This window comes from Mastomys coucha, unplaced genomic scaffold, assembly GCF_008632895.1.
Source record: "Mastomys coucha isolate ucsf_1 unplaced genomic scaffold, UCSF_Mcou_1 pScaffold7, whole genome shotgun sequence".
Lineage (NCBI taxonomy): Eukaryota > Metazoa > Chordata > Mammalia > Rodentia > Muridae > Mastomys > Mastomys coucha.
The window spans coordinates 3,983,969-3,999,862 of record NW_022196913.1 but is presented as its reverse complement, the minus strand read 5'-3'; the positions used below and the strand labels follow the sequence as shown (position 1 = coordinate 3,999,862).

Here is a 15,894-nt window from a genome sequence, read left to right as displayed (position 1 = left end):
AAAAAAAAAAAAAAAAGTGGTGAGTTGACCCATTGTTTTCTTTCTCTGATTTATTTAATACAAAAGCTTCTGAAATACTGATCCTTGAAAGTAGGAGGCCAGACCTCTAAAAAGAAAATAGAACAAAAAGGAAGTGTCCTAACTGCTGCAAAGCAGCTTCTGAGTGCAGGAGAGCAGAGCATTTGAAGGCAACGCTCAATTTTCTCATGTTGCCACAAAACCATTTGTCCTTGGAAAGATCACAGAAGTTGATTTTGTTCTGCTGCCTGAGATAACATGAAATATGCTTTGCATTTTAATTTACCCCATAGATACTAAGTAAACATCACTCAAACACATGCTACTGTAGGGCAGATGTGGGTGCTGCTTTTCTGGCACAAAAAGCCATTTGTACTTCCTAAGGATTAAAGTAGCTACAGGCCAGATTCTATCACTATAATATGGCTGATTATAGAAAAACGCTATTTTGGTTATGGGACATACTTTTTGTGGTGCAGTGTCCTAGTGCTTCTGATGTTCTTCCTATTACAGCCTTTCAATGCTGCAGCTTTTAACTCTGCTGCATCTGATAGCAATTCAGGGTCATCCTTCTCTGATGCACTTTTGAGGAGGAGTGTTTAGAAATATGCATGCTACATGTAAGAGGTAGTTAAATATTTAAAGAGCTGTTAAATATTTGCTTCTTATTTGAAATCTGAAGGAAGTGCTTAGAAATCATTACATGAGAAATACTGATTTGAAATGGTTAAACAGCTACTATAATACTTGTGATTTTCCTATTAAAACATAAGCATAGAAACATTAAAAGTAATTATTGAAGCTGTAGTATTTTAATTATCCATTTTTACTTCAAACACCTCTCCCTGTTAGACATCCTGTGCATCATTTTCTTTTTAAAAGTAATTTGGAACTACAAACTTTATATGAAAGCATCATGTAAATAAAGTTTATTACTTCATTTGATAGTAAATAAGACATAATTAGAAAATGCTTTCATATTTTTAGTTTGAATATCAGACTGTTTTGAAATGTCACACCAGTATGGCAATTATCTTTAAATAAAAAGAAAACTTTTCTAGTTTATCAGTATACATGAGAGATTATTGCACATTTAAGAATTCAGTATAGCTACACACATGCGTATAATACAAGTACTCATGAGGCAGGGACAGAGGTAAGAGTAACTCGGGATTCAGGCTAGTCTGGTGTACATTGCCTATATAGTGAGTTCTAAGCCAACCAGGGTGACATAGTGAGACCCTGTTTAAAATAAAAGAAAACATAATCAATGTTATACTGATATATTGGTGGTTGTCATTTTTGTATATACATAAACTTCACCTAAGTAGTATTTTAAAACCACTGATACTTGGGTGGTTTTTTGACCAGCTAAGTCATGGTCTCTGAATATGGAGCGTCAACATTTGGCATTTGGGATTGTTGATGTTGTTGTTTTTGTTTTGTTTTGTTTTGTTTTACCTTAGGCAGAAAGAGGAATAAAAGATGTGATCTTTTGCACTCTACATGAATATTGTAACGTTGCATAGCTCCTGCAGAGCTGTGTTCATTGCTGGAGTTGTAGTCACTCAGTTGGATTGCAACAAATGCTAAACACTCATACATTTGTTCAGAAAATACTTTGTGTGGGTGCTGTGTATGTCAGGCCTGACTGCCAGCTCCTTCTGCAAAAGACTTCATTAGGATATCATCCTAGAGTTTATATTTTAGTTTTGGTGAAAGATAGTTCAGTTTTCCTTAAATCTGAATGTACCCCTAGCAGCTGTATCTCATTTTCTGTGGCAGAGCTAAGGTAATTTGTGGGTACAGGCTGAGTTTCTAATCAGCTCACAGGGCCTCACCTTTGTTTTCTTTTAGACTTTTGGATCTTGTTTCTTCCCAACCACATTCTTTATTTGGATTGAATCACTGTTTGCCCATCATCATCCCCTCATAATGAGAAAAGTGAATTATATTTTGTTTGCATGTAGTAAAGAAAGGGCCTTGTTCAGTAGTCAATGGCATTTACAGCCTTTTCAGATCTGAGTTTGGTTCCCATTACCCACATCAAGTGCCTTATAGCCATCTATAATTTTGGCTCCAGGTATCTGATCCCCTCTTTTGACCTTCTGAGCACATGAGCACACACTCAACATAGGTGCACATTCATGTGACACACACACAAATAAAATAAATAAAAATATAAAGAAACAGTTGTTTGACTTTCTAGAACTTTAGGTTCCGGAGTTAAAGCCAAATAGGATACCTTTTTTAAAAGTGAGTATTCAAAAGTATTATTTAATATGGAAGATTTGGAAGGGTGTGATGGCTTAGCAGGTAAAGGCATCTGCTGTCAAGCCTGACATCCTGAGCTCCATTCCTGGAACCCACATAGTGGAAGGGAAGAGCCACCTCCTTCAAGTTGTTCCCTGACCTCTGTGTGTGCGCCATAATATGTGAGCACTTCCAACACAGAATAAATAAAGATGAAACTTGAAAAAAAATTACAGTATTTTGAATTGTTGTGCTTTAAATGTAGTCTAGTCCTCACAGTCTCTTCTGTATCTTTAGAGCAGTCTCTATCCACTCTCAAGAACTCTACAAAATCTTGATATATAGAGCATGAACATCAGGGATGAAATGCACATTCAATTAGGCCAGAGCCTTTTTACTGACCTAAATAACCGTTCATTCATGAGATAATGTGACTTACAGCCAGAGAGAGAAAGCTATTGCCTGAGCTGGGGAAGCCTGGCATAGCATAGACTCTTCAGCGGTCAGAAAATCATCTAAAATTAGACCAGGCAGGAAAATAGTGCAGAGATTTACAGCTCTGATCTCTATTTCAAGAACAGTTCTTTCTCAAGCTGTGTGTGTAATTAGTTGTCTAGAGTAGACCTGGTAATCTTGCAGTGCATGCCTTTATTAGTACAAAAACCCTTGTTATCCAAGGAATTTTGTGATTAAACAATTTTTATATTTTAAACTTCTTTTGTTCATTTGTTTTTTATAATGTGGGAAGTTCACATTTTTGTCAAAGAATTTCTTCTTTGGACAGTTGGTCAATGTATCTTGGGAACTTGGGATAGCTGCAAGTTTGGCAACAGTTGTCATTACCAGAGTGACAATACCTGTCTTAGAAATTAACATGCTGTATTGTGTATGTAAGTGTTGGCATTTGTTTCATAAGGTTTCTATTGCTGTGATAGAACACCATGATCAAAAAGAACTTGGGGCAAAAATGATTTATTTCAACTTATAGACCTACTCCACAGTCCATCAAGAAAGGAAATTGGGGCAGGGAAACAAGGCAGGAACCTGGAGGCAAGAAATTGAAACAGAAGCCATAAGAGTGCATTGCTTATTGGCTTGCCCTTCAGGGTTTGCTGAACCTACTTTCTGATAGCACAATGGTTCTCAACTTGTGGGTCACAACCCCTTTGTCTAACCTCTGTCTCCAAAAATAGTTACATTACAATTCATGAAACCATCAAAATTAGTTATGAAGTAGCAACAAAAATATTTGTATAGTTATATTGTGTCACCACAACATGAGCAACTGTGTATAGTTCTTATTAATGTGTTGCAGCATCAGGAAGATTGTGAAGTATTGTTACCTTAGAATTATTCTCCCAGGGGCAGCACTGCCCACAGTGAGCTGATACTCCAACATCAGTCAAAGAAAATGTTCCATAGGCCTGCCCATGTTCTGATACAGAATCTTCTCAATTGAGGATTCCTCTTCCAAAAAACTCTTGTATCAAGTGACAGAAAAACTCGTCAGTACTGCATTAACAATGATCATTTACGTGCTGTTTGAAAATTTGAGATATTCTTGTCCCTATAAGATTTCTTTCCATAAATCTGACAATAACTTCTTAAATTGGTTAGAGGATTTAAAAGGATTCTTTTTAAAAAGAGATGAGTCAGAACAAATTCATAAAACAAGTTATTTTAATATCCAGGGAATAATTTGTTGGCTAAAGGTTTTTCTCATCATTTTAATTAGTGGTTTTTGATTTATTAATGTCAAAGTAGGAAAAGAATAAGATGTGGTTTTACTTTTAGAGCTAGCAGGGGAAACTTAAAAGTAAAAGGAAGTTCAGATTTCATTCATTTCAACAAGTGTTCATTGACTATTAAGGAAAAAAGCAGACAGTTTCTTCTAGCTTTATGGATTATACAATCTGGTAGGAGAAATAGAAAATTGGTAATACAATAGCTATGCTAAAAGCTGCATGGGCTGGAGCAGATAGAGCAGGGCAAGGGAATTTGGTGAGGGAGTGGTTAAAGATGATGTCAGTGTGGGCTTTATATAGAAGGAGATACATGAAAACTAACAGGACATAACAGGTATACCGTATGGTAATGCAGGAACACTCCAGGTAAAAAGGTACATCCAGTGACAAGGATCTGGGAAACAGGATTGTTGGAACATAAGCCTAAGAACCACTGTGGCAGTTGTGGGGCAAAATGAGCTGAAGGGTGGAAGATAGGGCAATTTTGTACTTGCAAAAATGTGATTTTATCAGTCCAGGGAAAGCTTTGAAAGTCATTGAGCCAGAAAGCAAATGATCTCGTTCTACATATGTCTTGATATTTATCAGATTTTTTTTTACCTTCAATTCTGTCTTTTCTGGAATGAAACACTAATTCCCATGCCTGAATGATGAGTGAGAATTACAGATTGACCTGGTAGTACATACAGAACCTATGGCTTTGGCCTCCTCCTTCTCTCCTTCTCCCTCCCATTCCCCCACCTCTGTGTGTGTATGTGCGTGTCTGTGTCTGTGTGTGTGTATCAGTGGGGATGGAAGGGGAGACAGGGTCAACTGCTACTGAGTCAGCTTTATGTGAGACATAATTAATTATGACCAAATTATAACATATTTTTCTGTGTTACAGGAAGTGGGGATTTGGGGTGGGGGGTGATTGTTGCACATGTGCCTACACGTGCTCATGTTAAATCATTTCCTTCTCTATGGATACCACTGGTGTGGCTATTATTGGGTTGAAGTGAAACAGTCAGAGTAGCAATTTTTTTGGGATCTGCAGTAACTGTCATGTGGTATGATAGATACTGCGGCCTAAAGGTAGAAGTTATGTAGAGGGGTTAAATTTGTGACTTTCAGTTCCTTCTCAATTTTTTTCCAACATCATGTTATTTCTCATTTAATGTCACTTCAGCATTTTCATGGTTATTGATGTCACTTCATGACTTTGCTGTTGCATTTTGAAAGGAGGGTGTAAAGTCTAATAGCAGTATATGAAGTGAAGTGAGTTCCAAGGCGGAAGCCATTATAACTTAGAAGACTATGAAGTGCACGCGTAGAAGACAGGTGTAACCATGAGCTTCTTTGACGTCTTTGTGTTGTGTGGAAACAAACATTCTGGTGTGCAGTACAAACATATTTTGAAATGTGTAAGAAGTAAATCCCCAGTTTTTTGTGGGGGTCTTCCTTACTGAATCTGATAAGGAAAGATATTTGCAAATGTGTAATATCAGTGGCATACCTGCTATTATATTGGAGCTATCTTTCTATTTTCCAAAGAAAATTGAAATGTCTGACAGTACCTGCATGGTACATACTCTACTTTTAAATAAGATTCCATACATAAGGAGAGAAGAGTACAGCTTTAAAAAGTCACACACAAAAAAGTAATTTATCATAGCTCTTTTGATAGTGCCATTTAGTACCCACTGTTTCCTAACCAATAAACTCCCTGTTCTGGATAATTGTAACAGAAATAGAACATGCTTGTTTCCTACCTTCAGTAGGTAGGCAGAGAGAACACTGGGCAGAGTCAGATCAGGCATGAATTTAAATCTCCTTTTGTGTTTATTGATTCTGTGTCCTTGAACAAGTTGTTTAACCTTCTAAATCCCAGCTTCCCATCTGTAAAATGAGACTAGTAATAGGTATTCATTTTTCAATAATTTGAGAATTAAAATAGAAACCACCTGGCCCTAGGAGGTACTTAGTAAATGTGTCCTTTACAAGTAATTATCAAGGATCACACAATGGGGAGTAAAGTGGGGGAAGAATGAAAATAGATAACTGTTGTAGAAATTTTTAATCTCAATATGGGATTTCTACTCTACCTTGATCATTTAGTTCCCAGATAAAAGACAAAGAACTTTTATTATTTATAGTGAGCTTTAAATAGCACAAGAGCTGGGTAGATATCTACCCTCTATGCTATTAGAACCTATTTTCCTATAGATAACCCTGAGTTATTACTTACTATGTTTCTTCTGGGCTGCTCTTAACTCCATTGGCCAGACGTCAGAGCCACATTTTCATGAACTCACCTAACCTGTGGTGACACCTCCTCCATTCACCTTCTCTCCCAGTGGTTCTCTCTCCATGCCCCTCCCCAGGCCTGGGAACCCTAGAACCCTCCTATGTCTCTTCTGCCCAGCTATTGGCTGTTGGCATCTTTATTTACCAATCAGAAATAACTTGGAGGCAAGGTCACATAGCATCATTTTAGTCTATGTGCAGACTCTCTAGGGCAACCAGGTCTTGGGGGCCTGCATTTTTCATTATAATACACAGCAAAAGACCAAACCTCAATAATTCTCCTTTTTAGTCCAATAAAAGGCTTCTTTTCTCTCAGATATAAATTGAATCCAGTTATAACAATTATGAAAATTATAAGGTATGGTATACACTTATAACATCCAGTCCATTAGATTTGGCAATTTATTTAAAGTATTTTATCATCTGTGCTAATTTAATGAGATTATAATTTTGTACCTAAGTCATCTTTGATTTTTAACTTGTGTTACCATCCTAAACCCATCTTTTAAAATCTACAACACCTTCTTTAATGCTAAACAACTTAAATTTAATCCCATCATAGATTTGAGAAAGAATAAATATTGTTTGAGAATTCAGGAGGCACAGGGACACAGCTTCCAAAAATCATAGAGATGACAGAAACAGCTGACTGCCTGGACAGCCCCAATATTTCTTATAATGTCAGATCCTGTATCGTCAGCCTTCCAGTCCAGAACATCTGACAGACCTTACGTGAAGCAGGAATTATGAAGGACTAGCTTATTCTGTCTTGGCATTGTTTAGCAATCAACTATCCTGTGCCCCTTATCTCTTTAAATCTCTGGTATACAAAGAATTCTAGAGGCAACACTGTGAGTAGATAAAGGTAGAGAAAACATCAAGTGCAAAAGTCCTGAAGGTTGACTCACTTGAGGAAGCAGATGAGGCTTGTATGGGTGTAGTGGGAAGTGAATAGTGTTTCTGTGTCTTTGGAGGATTATAAGAGCAGAAACACCAACAAGTAACTCTAAGTAGAGGAGTAAGCATTTTAAAAGAGATGAGCTCATTTGAGGTGACTTTTGAAATATGTAAATGTTATTGAACTAGGGACCCCTTTCCCCATGAGGAAAAGAAAGAACACCATGGAATCTCTGAACTGGAGATGTATGGTTATGATTTACCAGTATCTAGTTTGGTTGGAAACCTTAATTTATTAAGATCACTAACACTATGCAGTAAGCCTGTGAAGTGTGTAAAATGAGGGAAGACCCAGCCCCTGTTATCCTGGCCACCAGAAAGAGGCAGATGATCTTGTAACTGAGGCTGAGAAAAGTGCACTGGCATAGATGAACTCACCAGAATGTTAAGTGAAGGAAGTCAGCACTTAATATTAGGGGAAGGGTGTCTGTATTTTTTATAATTAGATATTTTTTATTTACATTCCAAATGATATCTCCTCTCCCGTTTACCCCTCCAAAAACAAAACAAAACAAAAAAACAAAAAACAAAAACAAAAAACAACCCTGTTCTCTCCCCCCTCCCCCATCCTGGCCCTGACATTCCCCTACACTGGGGCATAGAGCCTTCACAGGACCAAGGGCCTCTCCTCCTATTGATGACTGACTAGGCCATCCTCTGCTACATATGCAGCTGGAGCCATGAGTTCTACCATGTGTACTCTTTGGTTGGTGGTTTAGTCCCTGGGAGCTCTGAGGGTACTAGTTAGTTCATATTGTTGTTCTTCCTAAGGGACTGCAAACCCTTCAGCTCCTTGGGTCCTTTCTCTAGCACCTTCATTGGGGACCCTGTACTCAGTCCAATGGATGGCTGTGAGCCTCTACTTCTGTATTAGTCAGGTACTGTCAGAGCCTCTCAGGAGACAGCTATATAAGGCTCCTGTCAGCTAGCACTTGCTGGCATCCACAGTAGTGTCTGGGTTTGGTGATTGAATATGGGAAGGTTTCCCAGGTGGAGCAGTCTCTGGATTGTCCTTCCTTCAGTCTCTGCTCCATAGTTTGTCTCTGCAACTCCTTCCATGGGTATTTTGTTCCCCCTTCTAAGAAGGAACGAAGCATCCACACTTTGGTCTTCCGTTCGCTATTACCAAATTGACTTTCCCGTACAATGCACAATTTGAGTAATTCAATCATTTAGACAAAAATATGTAAAATCTTGAGATATTTGCACGTTTTTGATACTGTTAAGAAGCTGTAGTTATACCACCCAGGCCCAGATCCAGGACTTTGAGTTGGCCCACCCTGACATCTACCTCATCTATGAAATGTTGAAGTGTGTGAAAGGGCCCATCCTATGGATCCAAAGCTGCAGGATCTCCATGACACAAGGCACAATAGAATATCCAAGAGGAGTCTGGGTGACAGCCAGAGGCCTCCAACCAGACTCCTGACTCATTGAAGTAAACATTTGCAAGTAAAATGTGTGAGAGAAGGGTATACTGTGGGACACATTGTGACACACTGCAGCTTGTATGATAAGATATTTTCTGTGCTTTGTTTTATCATTTGTTTTGAATTGTTTTTACTCTCTTTGGGAAGGGGGTTGCGAGGGCAGAGGGCAGATACAAAGGGATAGGAGATGAGTGCGATTGGGGTACCTGTTGTGAAGCTCACAAAGAATCTATGTAAAGTAAAAGAAAAAAAGAAACTGTAAAAAAATATTAGGGGAAGGGGTCAAGTAAGAGGGAAACTTTAAAAGTTCTTGAATTGCTCAACATGAAGATACTTGATACTTGTAGAAATAATTCAGTAGAGTAGTGTTTTTTCAGGTGTCTATGAAATAGGAAGTAAAATAGTTAAGTCAGGTTTTGAGGTTTTTTGTTTGTTTTTGAGAAATTTGGGTGTTTAAATGAAGAAAAGAAAGTAATATCAAGTGAGCATATGTAACAGTGAATCTGTTCATTTTCATGTTTGTATTTTGTTTTAGTTTTAATGTATTTTAATTCTGCTTTAATTTAAATAAGTATACATATATAAGCTACTTGAATGCTCATGTTTTTGAACATTCAAATTCAAGAGTTTCCTTGAATTCTCCCTTACTTTTATGGTAAGATATAGAGGATATCTGATATTCGAATAGAGGATAATGAGGTTGTATTGGACTAGGCATCCAACCACAGTTACATCAAATTTATTGTTCAGAATTGATTTGTTATTGCACTTAAATGTGATGAAACTGTTTAAAGAAGGAACATTTCCTTTCCGAGATCACATCATTTAGGAGGAGTTAGAGATAAGATTCATATCCAGAGGAGTCAGACTCCACATTTCATGGCAGGTCTTCTCACACAAATAGTAGCACAGGTTACGTAATGCAACAGCTCTTGCAGAGAATTTTCAAATCAAAGACTAGGTCCTAGGCAGAGGTGCTGTGCTGTCCTATAATGCCAGCATATAGGTGACTGAGGCAGGAGGAACTGGAGCTTGAGGCTGCTTTCTAATGTTGCCTTGTAAGGTATTTCTCCAAACAGACTTCGTCTTTTAGTTAGTCCTTTTGAAAATTGAATTAATAAATTGAGTTTCCAGAAGCTTTGGAAACATGTTTCTAATCTCTTACTACCCCACTTATTGTCATCTTGGTACTTTGTTTGAGACCCCAGTGCAGAAAAAAGGGAGATATGAAATGTTTTGTGTCTCACCTTGTTAAGTTCTAAGTAGATGGGAATCATGTGAGTAAAATGTTTGATACACACAGAAGGAAATCCTTGGATAAAAGACATAGCCGGCATTATTAGTATACTAGGTTGATCCTGTGTTGAAATAAAATGATGAGTTTTTGATCAGCCTTGGGCTTGGAGATTGCCTTGCATGATATGTTATTATGGTTTCTCAGTAGGGTCATGCTGACCAAGAACATCTGTACCCAGACTTCATATTGCCAGGTAAAACAGAAGGAATCGGTGAGATAGGTAAATTTAAGCTATGTTATTTTGCTAGGTTTTTATCTTTTTTATTTTTGAGATTAGATTATAGTATAATTAGATTTCTTCTGTTCCTTTTCTTCCTCCAAGCCTTCTTATATACCTTTCCTTGTTCTCTTTAAAAATAATGTTGCCTTTCCTTCAGTCTCTGCTCCACACTTTTTCTCTGTATTTCCTCCCTTGAGTATTTTTGTTCCCCCTTCTAAGAATGACTGAAGCATCCACAACTTTTTTCTTCCTTCTTCTTGAGCTTCATGTGGTCTGTGAATTGTATCTTGGGTTTTCCAAGCTTTGGGGCTAATATCCACTTATCAGTGAGTGCATACCATGTGTGTTCTTTTGTGACTGGGTTACCTTACTCAGGATTTTCTAGTTCCATTCATTTGCCTAAGAATTTCATGAATTTATTGTTTTTAATAGCTGAGTAGTAGTCCATTGTGTAAACGTACCACATTTTCTGTATCCATTCCTCGGCCCCATCTGGGGATCCATCCCAGACACTATTGCAGATGCAAAGAAGTGCTTGCTGACAGGAGCCTGATACAGCTGTTTCCTGAGAGGCTCTGCCAGAGCCTGACAAATACAGAGGTGGATGCTCACAGCCAACCATTGAACTGAGCACGGGGACCCCAATGGAGGACTTAGACAAAGGACTGAAGGAGCTGAAGGGGTTTGCAACCTCATAGGAAGAACAATATTAACCAGCCAGATTCTCCAGAGCTCTCAGGGACTAAACACCCAACCAAAGAGCACACATGGAGGGACCCATGGCTCCACTCACATATGTAGCAGAGGATGGCCTTGTTGGGCATCAATGGAAGGAGAGGCCCTTGGTCCTATGAAGGTTTGATGCCCCAGTGTAGGGGAATGCCAGGCCGGGCAGGTAGGAGTGGGTAGATGGGTAGGGGAGCACCCTCATAGAAGCAGGGAGATAGAGGATTGGATAGGGAGTTTCTGGAGGGGAAACCGGGAAAGGGAATAACATTTGAAATGTAAATAAATAAAATATCAAACAAAAAATTAAAAATTTAAAATAATGTTGCCAATTTTAAAAATTATTTTTATTTTATACATACATGAGTGGTATATATATATATATATGTAATTATGTATGTGCACTGCAAGCATGTCTTGTATCCACAGAGGTCAAAAGACAACATCTAATATCTTGGAAGTAGAATTTGGATGTCCATGTGCCATCATGTGGGTGTTGGGCACTGAAGCTGGTTGCTCTGCAAGAGCAAGTGCTTATAACCCCCTAGTCATCTCTCTAGCCCCTATGAAGGTTTTTTCTAAGATCAGTGTCCTATGTAAAATATGGAAAACACCAAAAATCCAATTAGTTAGTTTTCTTTTCTGGGGTTTGGCTTTTTCTAGCCCATATCCCTCCCTCCCTCAACCCCCTATCTCTGTAACTTATATCGACTCTTTGACATACATGGGACAGATTGTTAATTTGCCTTGAGGGAAAGATTATGATGTCACAATATGAAAATCAAGTCTTGGTGCCTGGTTTTGTTTTAATCATATCATGGTTAATAGGTAGAAGGGCATAGGTATTGTTTTTTGCACATTACCGAGACCATGAATACAGTGTAAGTGCCTGTTTTTTTGATTTAAGGACATAGTATGAGTAGTGGCCTTTGAGAACCACAGTACCTTGAACTTGTTCTTTCTATTTCACATCTGAGCACCAATGACCTTGGGTGACTTTTGACCCAGGCCTCTGGTGCGTACTAGTGTTACTGCCCCAGCAGCTGCTCACTCTCCAATTAAACCAGATGTACAAATGAGCTGCTGACCCTGCAAAGGCTGTAGATGATAACGGGGAGATGAATGCCCATAGTGCTTAGGAAGTCATACTAATTTCCTAAAATACATTTGACTGATGTTCTTTTAGGTGAATCTCGTTTTCTAATCTCCCACCATCCCATTTTATGTTAAATCATATGTCTTAGTCAGGGTTTCTACTCCTGTACAAACATCATGACCAAGAAGCAAGTTGGGGAGGAAAGGGTTTATTCAGCTTACTTCCACATGGCTGTTTATCACAGAGGAAGTCAGGACTGGAATTCAAGCAGGTCAGGAAGCAGGAGCTGATGCAGAGGCCATGGAGGGATGTTCCTTACTGGCTTGCTTCCCCTGGCTTGCTCAGCCTGCTCTCTTATAGAACCCAAGACTTCCAGCCCAGGGGTGGCATCACCCACAAGGGGCCCTACCCCCTTGATCACTAATTGAGAAAATGCCCCACAGCTGGACCTCATGGAGGCACTTCCCCAACCAAAGCTCCCTTCTCTGTGATAACTCCAGCCTGTGTCAAGTTGACACACAAAACCAGCCAGTACACCATATAACGAGATGAGATTCAAATATTTTTAAATGTACTGAAGGTGGGCATCAGCATTTTCCATAAATATGATAAAATTTATTTTTATAGTGTAGAAAAATAGCATTTAATGAATTATATTAAATATTAGCATTATGCTAAGTAGTGTACTATAAAAGGTTATTATAGAACTTACTTATGCCTTATACAAGGTATGCTACTAACACAAATTTTAAATGATGTATTTTACCAACTATGTGAATTAATCATATGTTAAATTAATGTTAATATCATTTTGCTTTGTTTTGTATATTAAAGCAACAATACTTTAAGAGTTAAACATTTTAAAATTTCTACAGTTGGAACATTGGGTTTAATGCTTGCCACCAGTGTGACCCAATATGCTTCACATTCTTTCTGTAGAATGGATAATACCTTCATCCTTTAATGCATGATCTCCTATCACTGTGGTAGTTTCCTCCTCTGAAAGCTTTTTGGTTTTATCGTGAAGAAGTTTCATTCTGCACCTCTCCACGTGGTGTTGCTTTTTCATGTCATGCTTTGTGGAACACTCATAGAGTGGTTTACAACGGAGCAGTGACGGTAGCAAAAAGGGACTGAAGTATTACAGTCATCTCAAGATAGCTGCGCAGCATGCATCAGTACTAACAGTTATACTAATTTTAATGAACTGTTAGCCTGTGGTAGTTATAAATATCAGCAAATTCAAACTTAGACGCCTACTATGGATCAGGTATTGTGCCTTAATACATTACATGCAGAATATTTGGTTTCAAGTGATATGGTTTTATATTGTGCTCAAATATGGTTCACTGACTAATGATTATTATTATATCAAAATTACCTTGAATGCCAGCGTACTCATTTTACCACCAAGCACGGGAAAATAGCTAGCTCTCTCTGGGCGTAAGTAAGGTAGTGTGATGCTGTGGGTGCTTACATCTGTTATGTTTGGTGAGGACTTACCTAATAATACTTTCCTTACGTTCATTATCTTGCTTACTGAAAAATAAATATTTCCACAGTGAAATCAAATGCAAAATGAATTGATTTCTTGTGATGTCCAGGGATCCCAAAATTTGAGATTTGAATACTTGTTTTAGAGAAAAATTGTCTGGTCTGGATTTGGAAGGTCTCCAATTTTCAAACCACTTTGACTCAGAGTTGCCTAGCCCTCTCTGTGAGCTATGGTATATGTCAGATCATAAGGAAGTTGTGATGTTTGCTAAATCTGTTTTTGTTCTTTTGATCAATCTAACATAAAAATTATAAGGGATAATACTAAATTTATAGTAGCTTTGTGTCCTAGAAAGTTTGAGTTGCTCAATACAAAGAGTTCAATTATTATTCCATAAGAGAACTAAAAATAATTTAAAAGATAGACCAAAGGCCAGGAATAACTCCTTAAGATAGTTATTTGTTTCTTTTTATTTTTTTCCCAAATATTAGGAAGTACTTAGTGATTTTGGCCTTTAGCCTAGTTCTTTATTCTTGGAAAGTGTCAGTTTATTCCAAAGTAAAGTTTCATCACTGAATTGAATACTTTCATTCTCCAAATATCTTAGTACTGCCTTAGAATCAACATAACAGGAAAAGCTTTGTCCATGCTTGATTGCCGTTCTTTAGTTCCATAATTAATATTCAGTGTGAAATGGACTCACTCAGTGCTCTTTGAAACATGCTTACATGCCTCTCGGTGCCTGTGCTCATCTGTGGACTGGTGTCAGTGGCAGCACTTGTGTAGGCAGAGATAAAGCATGTAGTATAAAAACATGTCAAATGCAGTTGAGAAAGCAGTGGACGTTCTGATTCTCACAGACAGTGTAAATGATGGACTAAAAATCCGATCAGAAAGACCACTGCCATGGAAACTCTCATTTCATTAGGAAAGACCCACTAGCCTTGCCCAGCCATAGAAATTATGACTTCTCTGCTTAATCTTCACATATTATAAGCAAATGAGTTGGCAAAGTGACAAATAAGTTAAAAGTGTAAACCATCTCTTTGAATTTGGGGATATTGGCTGCAGAAATCCTCTGAGTTTGTAAGGAACTAGGGAATTTTTTGACAATAGTAACATTTTTGCTTAATTAAAGGAAAATGTTCCTCTGTCTTAATTCTTCTTTCCTTAGAAATGAACCATCTCACCCCTTGCAAAGTGTTACCTTTTCCTATTTCAGAGTGGGTAAATGCATGAAGTTGCTTTGCCACGTGGAGGATTGTAGAATATTGCCCACTCAACTAATTCCTTCTGTTGTTCTCTTTACCTGATAAGTTAGACACACTTTTCAGATCAGAAAAGAAGGACTTATGTGGCGCTTGTCCAAAGGTTATATTCTGTTATGGTTATGAATTAAAGATTCATTGAAAGTGTAGCCTACTCTGGAAGAGGTTGTGGAGAGTGTGGATGGATGGATGAGAGATAAGGAAAGTTTGTGAGAGGCAGTAATTTGATTCCTAAAAGCATTGTACTAAAAGTGTTGTGTACTTTTTATAAAGACCTATTAAAAAAAAAAAAAAAAACAGACTCCAAGGAAAGCTGTAGCACTCTGAATAAGACAGATATCCATGCTGGAGCCTAAGTATTTACGAAGGAGTCCAAGGTCTCAGTGTTGAACATATGTTTTGTTTTCCTTTGCTTTGTTTGTCACCCACTGGAGACTTGTCTTAGTAGTAAGGCTTGTGGGATGGCAAGGACAAAATGAGGATGAAGGTAAAATTCTCACTCTGATCAAGCCATAGAACCTGAGTTCAGATCCCTAGTGTCCATGTGAAGCTAGACCTAGAGGCATATACCCTACAAGTAGGAGGCAAGACCAAATGGATTCCATGGTTCCTGGCCAGCCAGTTTGTTGGAAATGGTAAACTGAAGGTTCAGTAAGAGACTCTTTCTCAAAACAATAGTAATAAAGTAAAAAAGAAAGAAAAGGAAAGAGAGAAAAAGAAAGAAAAAGACCCCGTGGTGAAGCACTTAAGGAAAATACACAATGTCAACTTTTGACTTTCACACATGAATACACCCACAGCAACCCCCCACACCATGTGCTGTCCATAGCTAAAGTTTATTTATAGCCTCTTTTGGTACATACTGAAATAATGTGGTTTCATTACACAAAAATGTATAGGGAAAGAAGTATAACCCAGATCCATAGATTGGCTGCTTTTAGCTCCAGAATATGGAGAAATTTTAAATCTGCTGACTTGAGCTTTAGAACTCAAGACATTGATAGCAAAGAGTAAAATTTCAAGTCTGTGGGGTTTTGAGAATGGGAAAACCTGCCTGCCCATCTAACCTAGATTTGTAGCATTCAGCTTTTCTTTTTTTTTTT

The 15,894-nt window shown here is 38.0% G+C and overlaps 1 protein-coding gene across 12 annotated transcripts in view; it reads left to right on the top strand.

Moving 5' to 3' along the window:
• Celf2 (CUGBP Elav-like family member 2) overlaps positions 1 to 15,894 on the top strand; it is an 859,338-nt gene that overhangs the window by 559,332 nt on the left and 284,112 nt on the right. The gene's annotated exons all lie outside the window — the stretch shown is intronic.